This window comes from Pararge aegeria, chromosome 27 (assembly GCF_905163445.1).
Source record: "Pararge aegeria chromosome 27, ilParAegt1.1, whole genome shotgun sequence".
Taxonomy (NCBI): domain Eukaryota; kingdom Metazoa; phylum Arthropoda; class Insecta; order Lepidoptera; family Nymphalidae; genus Pararge; species Pararge aegeria.
This window is the reverse complement of record NC_053206.1, coordinates 118,893-129,493: the sequence shown is the minus strand read 5'-3', so window position 1 is coordinate 129,493 and position 10,601 is coordinate 118,893. Positions and strand designations below refer to the sequence as shown.

The 10,601-nt window shown below is 38.0% G+C and overlaps 1 protein-coding gene across 1 annotated transcript in view; it reads left to right on the top strand.

Annotated features, from left to right (window-relative positions):
- The first annotated feature begins 2,473 nt into the window (after positions 1 to 2,473).
- Positions 2,474 to 10,601, top strand: part of LOC120635661 (protein toll-like) — a 34,364-nt gene continuing 26,236 nt past the window's right edge. The window contains exon 1 of the mRNA XM_039906741.1: positions 2,474 to 2,697. The gene's annotated coding sequence lies outside the window, so the exon portion shown is untranslated. The remainder of the gene's footprint in view (positions 2,698 to 10,601) is intronic.

Below are 10,601 nucleotides of genomic sequence, written 5' to 3'. Positions count from 1 at the left end.
TGGGCTTCACACGTAAGTATTGAAAAAATAATGGAGAACTCTTAGGCATGCAGGTTACCTCGCGATGTTTTCCTTCGCCGATATTTTAATTGCTTAAATCGCAACATAAAAGTCGCGTGCTGGGATTCGAACTCGGTCCCCCGAAAGTGAAGTCGAAGTCCTTCCCACTGGGCTATCCCCGTTTATATAGTTATACTTAGTGTTTACCCCACATTGTCACCGTTGACATGGTCTGTATTTTGTGACCTCGATGGCGCAGTGGTGAGTGTTGTAATAACAATAATAAAAATCATTCAATTCAGACGTTTCCATCCATAATTTTGCCTTAACCACTAAGTTAGTATTGATTAGTTTAAATAATAAAAATAAATAAAAAAATAAACAACATGTGATGTAATTACACTCGCCCGATTGCTACTCTCACACAGTGGCACAGTATAGGGCAGTCGAATCTGGGAGCAAATACCTTTAGAATGCCGTTGTCGCTGGTACGTAAACGCGGTAGAAGAGAGGCTGCTTTGTTACGCATTATGGCAAAAAAGTCATTTGTTGCTGCGTCTGCGAACATTTTTATCTTATGAGTGGCCGTCCCGGATTCAATCCCCGGCAGGCACAAATTTGGGAATTTACAATTGCTGAATTTTTACTAGCTTTAGTATTTGCTCGCTCGCAACCGTGGAGTCGTTTTGGAGTCTGGAAATACTTCAACGTCAGAGTAAAATAGATCTTGTTGCTACTAATTTAAAGCTCAGATTTGCATACAATTCCAGCAGAAATAGTAGTGCTTATTGTGACAGAGCTCGTCCGGGGAAGTACTATCAGTATCACCATGTTTATTTCTACCGCTAAACAGCATTGTGCAACGCTGTGTGCCGGTGTGAGGGCGTGGCTGCCGGTGTAGTTACAGGCGCATGAGGCTGAACACCTACTGACCTGATGGACGCAGGGCGGCGTGTTGCAGGACGTGCTCCTTGCATGCCCTGCGAAGTTTTGCTCTGTTTATAGACGATTGTAGTCCCAGTTACCATCAGGTGCGCTATTTGCGTGATCAGAACATTGTTAAGATAAAAAAAGATGATTTATTTGGGCAGAACGTTTGTAAATAATAATCAGTGGTACAAGATTTGGGACTCTAAATGGAGATTCATTAGATCCATTTTACATTGACGATACTGAGGTTGATATGCGAAAACAACTTCTGATTCGATTGCGAGCGATCAAATCTTGTACGAAGGCTACTGGCGGGGCTTTATAGCGTTACGGTGCGTTACCGCGTAGGAACCCATTTTATATAATTGAACAGTGGTTTAATATGACAGGTTAGCCCGCTACCAACTTACACTGTATCACACTTACTACAGACATTGCATTCATTTTTGTTTACATTTCATGTTCACAGTTATTTCTGTCTTTTTTGGTTAGACTCAAATAAAATCGCAAATCAAGAAAATAAACATTTTCACTTTTATAATTACCTTTATAATTTCGTTTATACTCACATTGTGAATTTAAACATCCCGAGTTTTTTTTTTAATTCAAGTTTAATCCAAAATGGCGGACACGGTGCACGCGCCTTATGTATAGGTGTGAGGGAGACGGAGAGATATGTGCATCTCGCTTCATCGCAGATCCGTGTTCCATTGACTGTTTGAGGTTGTGCGGTGTGTACTACAGCTGGTACGTCACGCGGATTTTTAAACGTTTGTCAGATGATAAAATTTTCCCAACATTACAGGGGAAATAAGTAATCCGGATATTTTCATTCGAACTCTAAAATGAAGGTTATTGATATGAATGGTTTTTTTAAGTGAAACGCTTTGGTATCTTTGTGATTTGAAACTCGATAAAACGAAAATGCGTCTTAGGTAAAGCCACAAAAACATAAATTTATAGGATTACAATAAGACAGAGTACATAACACATCTTGTTTAAGTTAACATGAAATTAAAATAATAAATATTTTCATTAAGCTTGGGTCAAAATAAAAAGATAGACGGAAAAGGCTAGGACGATACAAAATTAATAAACTCTTTTTCAATTCTATTTACCAGCGATTTTCCACATATATATTGTAACGTAACCTACGTGACACGTAACGTTTTCAATTACATACTTATATCCAATAAAAGTTGGTGGTTTCTGCATAAAACATACAATACACAAACAACAATATTATTCTACTAGCTGTTGCCCACGTTCTTCGTCCGCGTTTATAAAAGTTTTATAGAAATCTTGTGGGAACCGTTTGTTTTCCTAGGATATAAAGTAGTCTATGCTACTCTCCGTCCTTTGAACTAAGTCTGTGCAAAAAATCAAGTCGCTGTGCCATGATGGGTCGCATGTAATTATTCATTGTAATGATAACAGATTTCAATTGATTTAATTTAATAATTAACCCGTGGAATAAATTGGGTAGTTTCGAACATGACATCTGGCAGCACAGTTACGTCAAAACCAGTTTAAACTTCGCTCTCTAAGGGAGAGTTGTGTGCGTGTAACTTCGTATTTTGTTTTGATGAAATCGTGCTAAATAAACTTTAGTTTTGTGTTTAAAGTGTATTTTAGCGCGATGTAATAGTGTTTTGAGTTCAGTTTAATTGTTTCCAAAGTTAGTCAACAGAGGATGACTCGGATTCGTTAATTTCGTGGAATGCCAAATCCTCGTTGAGATCAAGATTGTTATGATTTCATATAAAGGTACGTTTATACTCGTCTTTGTCCTCAGAATTAGGACCTTCCGTAAGTGAGGAAAAAACTTTTCCTTTATAGCTTATTTATTTCATGTCTATTGATGATTAATGATTATTGGGGATAATTAAAAACGAAACTTCTTAATTAAAAAAAAACAAAATTAATTTATTTTATGTAGGCCTTCATATAAAACTAACTAACTAACATAGTCTGTTTGTAGTGACTCTACCACAAGTTTGGAAGGCCGAGAAGAGCCGTCAAGAAACTCAGCAGTTGCTCTGTTAACATCATCAGTTTTACAATAATCGTTCTGTCTTGCGAGAGATGAAAGCAGAGTGATTTATTATTTATTTCTTTTACATCCTGTTAGTACGGCACTAACTTGCACTAACTAGGTGGAACTACATCATTTATGCATAACTAGAAGAAGATATTTTAAAGGAAGTTGACTTTAAACATTATAAAAGACATAATAATAATAAAGCCTACTATAACAATACTCTGCAAATATTAAGGTAATGGTAATTTATCCTTTTCGAACTTCCACCAAAAAAATCTATAGTGATACTAAAATAATGAACATTCATCAATTATATATATAGCATTTGCATCTTTATTAGAAAATCAATAAACAAAACAATCCACACTAATATCACTTCCCAAAAAAAAAAAAAAAAACTCGTTGAGCCAGTTTCCTTACCTTACCTAGACTAGAAAAAGAACAAATTATGGTAAAAAATCCCTTACCTTTGCCTTCCCTTTTTTTTACAAAATACCTATACTTATAAAAAATGTAAACTCATTCAATGAATTCATAACTAAATTAGCTTCTTATATATTAAGTAATACCAATAAATTTAAAGACGAATACATTGAATGAGAAGATAATAGTAAAATTGAATTTAGTTTAGTCTAATGGCGAAGTGTATTAATTTATTATAGAAAACTAAGTTTCCTATGTAAGTGACTTAGGTCTTTTTATGGGAATAAATGTCTTTAAACCTGAAACCTAATATTCTCAGAGTATCAATTCACGGAACAATGTTGTCCACCATCATGGAATAGATCCCATTGTGCAAGGAGTAGGCAATGCCTATTAAAGTAGAGGCTCATATAAGGATATTCCGGCAAACATCAACAGTTCATCAGTAGTTATCACCCAAGAGTTGTACAAATGTTTTTGGTCAGTGTGGCATAATAATAAAAACTTATGGATAGGCATTGTAAGAGTTATAAAAAGCCTACCCTGATGTATTTTTAACTCGTACTGGGAAATTTTCTTATTTTTATATCTTCTGCATACCCTGTGCATATCCTCTATGCATGCCACTGCTTTTAGGTACCTTATAGGACTTTTGGAACAAGTTGTTTTTATAGAGTGAGTTCAATGAGTATATAAATTATGGTTTGATCGTCGGGTTTATCATAGATAAAGTGCTGTAATTCCCTATTTCCTTACACGTGCAAAGAGATAATTATTTCTACCCGGTACTCATTATCACATCCACTGCTGGACATAGGCCTTTGTAAAGTGACCCAAACACCCCACCTGCCGAACAGACTAGCCCTACTGTAGCTACCCGTCTCTACTCAAGCCTCTCTACGGTCTGAGGGGGGGGTTAAAGCTGATCCCCTCCTCGTTATCATGGGAGCCCCAGTTCAATCGGTTGGGATAGTTGGTAAACGTCCAGGAAGTAACAGGCTCCCCTGTCGAGGTAGTTTGGATTTACCATAAGTTACCATTTAAGTTCCACATAAGCTCCGTTTTTTTTAAAGCTTTATTGCAACCTCCGACCCTTGCGCAGGACGGAGGTTATGTGGGACTTCCCCCTCTAAAGCCAGAATGCCACCACGGCATGTCCCTCTTGTTGGCTTTGTTAGACGTCTGGGGAACACATAATGCCCGTCCTGCCCAAGGTTTGAGGTACCAATAGAACTTTTCAACCGCGCCATAAAAAAAACAAAAAGCTTGCCCAACTGGTCACGAATAACTATCTATATCAGTACTTTCCAACGTGTGTGCCGTAGAAAGTACCATTTGGCCGGAGACAATTTTATCCCCGGGGAAAAAAATTTGTCTTCTCTAACAGCCTTATTAGCTATAAGAGCACTGGCGCACGAGTGGAAATAACATCCGAATAATATAATGTGTAATAATAAACGAGGGTTAACTTTTCCTATTCCATGGTCCCATGATTTAGCAGGTGGACACGTTTGTTATATCCCTTTTGATGGGGATATAACCGGGGGATATAATTTTTGTCTCCCTGCCCGTGCTAGCCCTGCTGTGCGCCGTAGAAAGTACCGAGGTGCACGAGGCGGTGTGTTTTGGTACTTCAAAATAATAAAGATATTTTTTTTTTTTATAGTATAATTGTGTGGAGATCACCAAGCTCAGCCATCCCATTGTTGGTGTGGTGTTATTTTTGTCAATTCTTCGTCAAAATTTATTATTTACTAAGTTACTTCGTCCACGTAAAAGTCAATGTTAGAAGATAGACATATGCTGTCCCGCCTTTTTTAAGAACTTTTAAAGAGGAACAACTTTTTCATACGTGATTTTATCGAAACTTTAACCGTTTTCGCAGCACACGTAGCGTTAGCTCTCAAAAGGAAAAAAATACCCCGATTTTGACATATTCTTCATTGGTGCTTTGCTCCTATTAGTCTCAGCGTGATGATATGTACTCTCCAGCCTTCTTCTATAGATGGGCTATCCAACATTGAAAGAATTTTTCAAATCAGTCAGCCGTTTAATTGCAGTATAGATACTGACTGCAGCGCCATCCGTCGGGCTGATTTGTGAATCAAACCATCCACACGCATGCAAAAAAAAAAAACATTTAAATCGGTCCAGCCCTTTAGGAGGAGTTCAGTGACATACACACGTACAGTAGAATCAGTGGCGTGCATAGAGGGTATGCACAGGGTATGCAGATGCCATAAAATTAAGAAAATCTCCAGTACGCGTTAAAAATACTTAATGGTAGGCTTTTTATAACTCTTACAGTGCCTATCCTTACATTTTTTATAACTCGTACTGGAGATTTTCTTCATATTATATCAGGTGCATACCATCTATGCACGTCACTGAGTAGAATTATATGAAGATTATTGTTTTATTATGTGGATATTAGTTCCATAATGTGGATGTTTTATCATATCCGCCTCACTAACAAGTATCTGGTTTAACTAGCTGGGTTAGGGCGAAGTGCGCCGCTGGCTTTAAAAGGTTGGGAACCCCTGATCTATATCATTATAGAATAATATCAGACTTACGAGTGACCCCGTTATCTGGGTGCAATGTTTTTCAAGAACCAGCGTCATACGCGTACAAAACAATGTTAAATTTCACATTCGCGCTGTCCATAGATTCGTTTGAAATCAAGTTAGTGTCACAAGCATTTACGTTACGTTTATACATCATATCAACACAATACGAGGCACGGGTCTCCTCGCATAATGAGAAGGGTTTAGGCCTTAGCCCACCACGCTGGCCCAAAGCGGGTTGTTGGACTTCACACGCCTTTGAGAACATTATTGAGGACTCTCAGGCATGCAGGTTTACCGTTGCGATCCGGATGATTGTAATTATTTCTTCAAATTTAAATTATTATCAATCTATACTTATAAAAAAACTGTAACTGGAAGATATCTGTACATTTAATATATTTTGAAAATTTTGACCGGGGGATGCTTTATAATCGATGCTGAGTCCAAAAGAGATTTTTATTTAATTTTTGTCTGTCATCACGTGAAAACTACTGAACGTATTTAGATACAATTTAGTATAGTGATAGCTGATATTTCGGGTCAACATATAGGATACTTTTTATCCCGATACACAATAAGTTTCCTCCGGGAAATGGGATGGAAGTTTTTATCAATTTTACTTCATAGCTCCGTTAAATTTTAACCGATTTTAATAATTCTTTTTTTATTTGAAAGTGTATACTATAATGTATGTGTGTATGTATACTGTAATACGAATTTTAAGAAAGATCTGATAAATATTCTTGGAGATAAAGGGCATAACTCTTCGAGTCTTCACTGATAACAGCAAGTCGCAAGGCATATGGGACAACGAATGCATGCGTACCGCCCTACTTATAACATAAATGCGAAAGTATATAGTCTGGAATAACTCATAGGCATCTTTTTATCCCGGAAAAGCAAAGAGCTCCAACAGGATAGCATCACAATATTTCCGCAATTGTTTTCAAAATCCGCGCAATTTGCGTTTTAGATTGTCGTGGTTTTTTGGATAGGCTTAGTCGAGGACCTGAAAAGTGACAAAGGCTACTCTTCTGTCTGTGTGTCTTAGTTATCTATGGATGGAAACGTCTGAAATAAATGATTATTATTATTTAGCGAAATCTACCGAACGGATTTTTGTACGGTTTTCACTAATGAACTGAGTGACTCATGCGGATGGTTTTAGTTTATTTGAGTATAGTTTTCTGTAAATTGGCTGAAATATAACGATGTCTGCTAAAGATGTCATACTGACTTGGAGCTTTACTGGCGTACGCCGCGAAAATGATTGATAATACATAAAAATGTCTGGGAGGCTATGCAGTAAGAAAAATGCAGAGGGCCGCCCGGCGGCGTATTAAATAGTTTGGAAATTAAACTGGACCCCGTAGGTGGCGCTGCAATTAGGTTCTTAGTTTTTTAAGATATTAAAACAGATAATAACCGATTTGATGCAGACGAAGTTGCGCGGGTGAGCTAGTTTAATAATATATCTGTCATAAATCAAATTATACTTATCCGAAGTTTGTTTATTTAACAGTAGACTAACAATAACTAAATAACTCAATTTAACAGTGACTAATATACACTATACTTGACAGCCGGTTGGCGCAGTGGGCAACGACCTTCCTGTGTCTAAGGCCGTGGATTCGAATCCCACAACTGGAGCATGTTTGTGTGATGAACATGAATGTTTTTCAGTGTTTATCTGTGTATTATATTCATAAATAAATATTAATCAGCTATCTTAGTACCCATAACACAAGCTACGCTTACTTTGGGACTAGATGGCGATGTGTGTATTGTCGTAGTATATTTATTTATTTTATTTACTATGATAAACTTCATATCCAAGATGGCCGCCACCACAAAATGGTGGATTAAATTTTCTTTCACGGGCCTGATAATGATTTTAATTTTTTAATTTATTGTTATGTTATTACAATAAAATTTAATAAACGGTTCTGATTACGTTATCAGTGGCTGGTGACCTCACAGCGCTACTATGCCAGCTATTTGCGTTGATGTAGATTAACACCGGCTACGACTGCGTTTGCTCTAGAGGTGCAACGATATAAAAGCTTGGATGTGAATTGTTAAAACTTGACAGCCGGTGCGCCACAACTGGAAAATGTTTGTGTGATGATACTCATTACTCATCAATGTTTTAGCTGTCCGGGTGTTTATCTGTATATTATAAGTATACTATGTATTATTTCTCCATAAAAAATGCATCAGCTATCTAAGTATCCATAACAAAAGCTACGCTTACGGCGAACTGACATTTGACAGATGTCGAATCGAATATCGATATATCGAATAATTTGTTTTTTCATCTGTCAAATGTCAGTTTACGTATTCCCTACACTTTTCGATCCGCCGAATCGGTGTCAAGACGCAAGATTTCGTGAAACGTTTTTTCTCTGGAATCACCGAAATCACTAGGCATTTAGGCTATTCCTAGGTTTAGTGGAAACGAGCAAAAGGCTTGTAGGCTGTCACGGTTAATCGCGACATTCGTTGGGATGTTCCCGCGCGTGGGCGGGGCCGTGGGCATCATCTATGTGACGCCAACACGTCCCGCGCGGGTTTTCCCCAGGAAGTAAAGATAACTTTGTGTAACTGTTAGTTTTGTTTAGCCTTAGTACAATATTTCGCTCGCTCGCTCGCAATCGAGGATTCGTTTTAGCGTTCCAATTTACTATACTGTCAAAGTAAAATGGACCTTATTGTACTCGTGCTTAGAATTGCAAATACTGCAATACTACAATACCGACAGGATTTGAACCTGCGACTCTCTGGCAATCGCGGAAATTTTGGAATGCATTTAAAAAGTAAAAAAATTAACTAAATGAAATTAAATAACCTAAAAACAAATACACAGAAAACCTACATTTAGAAGTAGGTAGTGGAATATTGTGTACGGTTATCGTACGGTTAAAACAAATCAGTTAAATGCGTGTTCTAGTACCTAGTAACATTGGTGCTTTATTAGTTTTATTGCGCGCCCCGTCTGTCTGTCGCACTGCATTGTATCATGTAGGTACCTACTGCGTTTTGTTGCACGCCTAAAAAGCGAAGCGTCCCGCTATATGAAAGCCAAGGACTTTTCGAAACTAAAAAGGTCTGTATTTTTCTCACATTGCACTTATAGGATAATATTATCGTCAGAAAAAAACATTCGTTTAAACGTATTTGTTATTTTAAAAAAACAATTATTTTGTTTAAAGTATAAAAAAAAAACAATTAAAGAAAAATTGAGGACGTCCACTTTTTTTTAAAAGCTTTATAATCGCAGCGCGCTGTTTGCTATTTGAAATCTCTGGGTATCGTAAATATAAATAAATATACTACGACAATACACACCTCGCCATCTAGCCCCAAAGTAAGCGTAGCTTGTGTTATGGGTACTACTACTAAGATAGCTAATGAATATTTTTTTTTTATGAATTATTATATTCATAAAAAACATTCATGTTCATCACACAAACATTTTCCAGTTGTGTGCATCGAACCCACGACCTTGGACTCAGAAAGCAGGGTTGCTGCCCACTGCGCCACTCGGCCGTCAAATCGTAGTCGTTTAGTACGATTTTTTTCTCTCCATCTTTTCAACTAACTCTTTGCCGGAAATAAAGTTGATTGTTGCTTAGTCATGAACATTTTCGGATTTATAATATTGATGCATCATCATCATATCGACTCATTACCGGCCCACTGCAGAACACAGGTCTCCCCCCACACTGAGAAGGGGTTAAGGTCCACCACGCTGGCCCAGTGCGAATTGGTGGACTCCACACTCCAGCTTTGAGAACATTATGGGGCACTCTCAAGCATGCAGGTTTCCTCACGATGTTTTCCTTCACCGTTGAACCGAGTGATGTTTGAATTGCCTGAAACGCATATAACTTAGGAAAGTTAGAGGTGCGTGCTGGGATTCGAACTCGGCCCCCCGAAAGTGGAGTCGAGGTCCTACCCACTGCGCTATCACCGCTTCACGTGATTTTTATGCATGTTCGAGCATAACTCCGTCTTTTATTGACGGTTTGACATGATATCGATCTGATGAAAAGTACCAAAGGCTCACAAAGGACCTCTTAAAAGATTGACAGCCGCCAAATTTCGTATACTTAGTATTAATTGATGGGACTAAGCAGATGTAAGTAGGTGCAACCTGCCTGCAACATGCCGCCCTGTGTCTATCCACCTGAGCCGTAGACGTGTGCCTGTAACTGTAGTTAGCCAGTACCGGCAGCCACGCCCTCACACCGGCACACAGCGTTACCACAATGCTGCTTAGCGGCAGAAATAATAAATTATAGATATCGAGGCGAGCTAAGCCGCGGACATCTTTGAAATTTTAGGCATGTCTTCTATGCTATTGAAAAGGACATGTACGTTCTGTACCGATCTCTCCAATAGTTCCCGTGGTAGGATTCAAAATTGTTAACGAGCGAAGCTTTAGACTGGCAGAAGCTAGAATGTTGTAAAGGCGAAAGTATTTATGTTTGTTACAAACTCGGTTACAGCAATAGGTTGCTACTTTTTATCCCGGGAAATAAGAGAGTTCCCGCGGGATTAAAAACCTTAATCCACGGGAACGAAGTAATTTGATATTAAGTAGTAGATCTGTTCCGTCGGTGCTGTCCGATCTT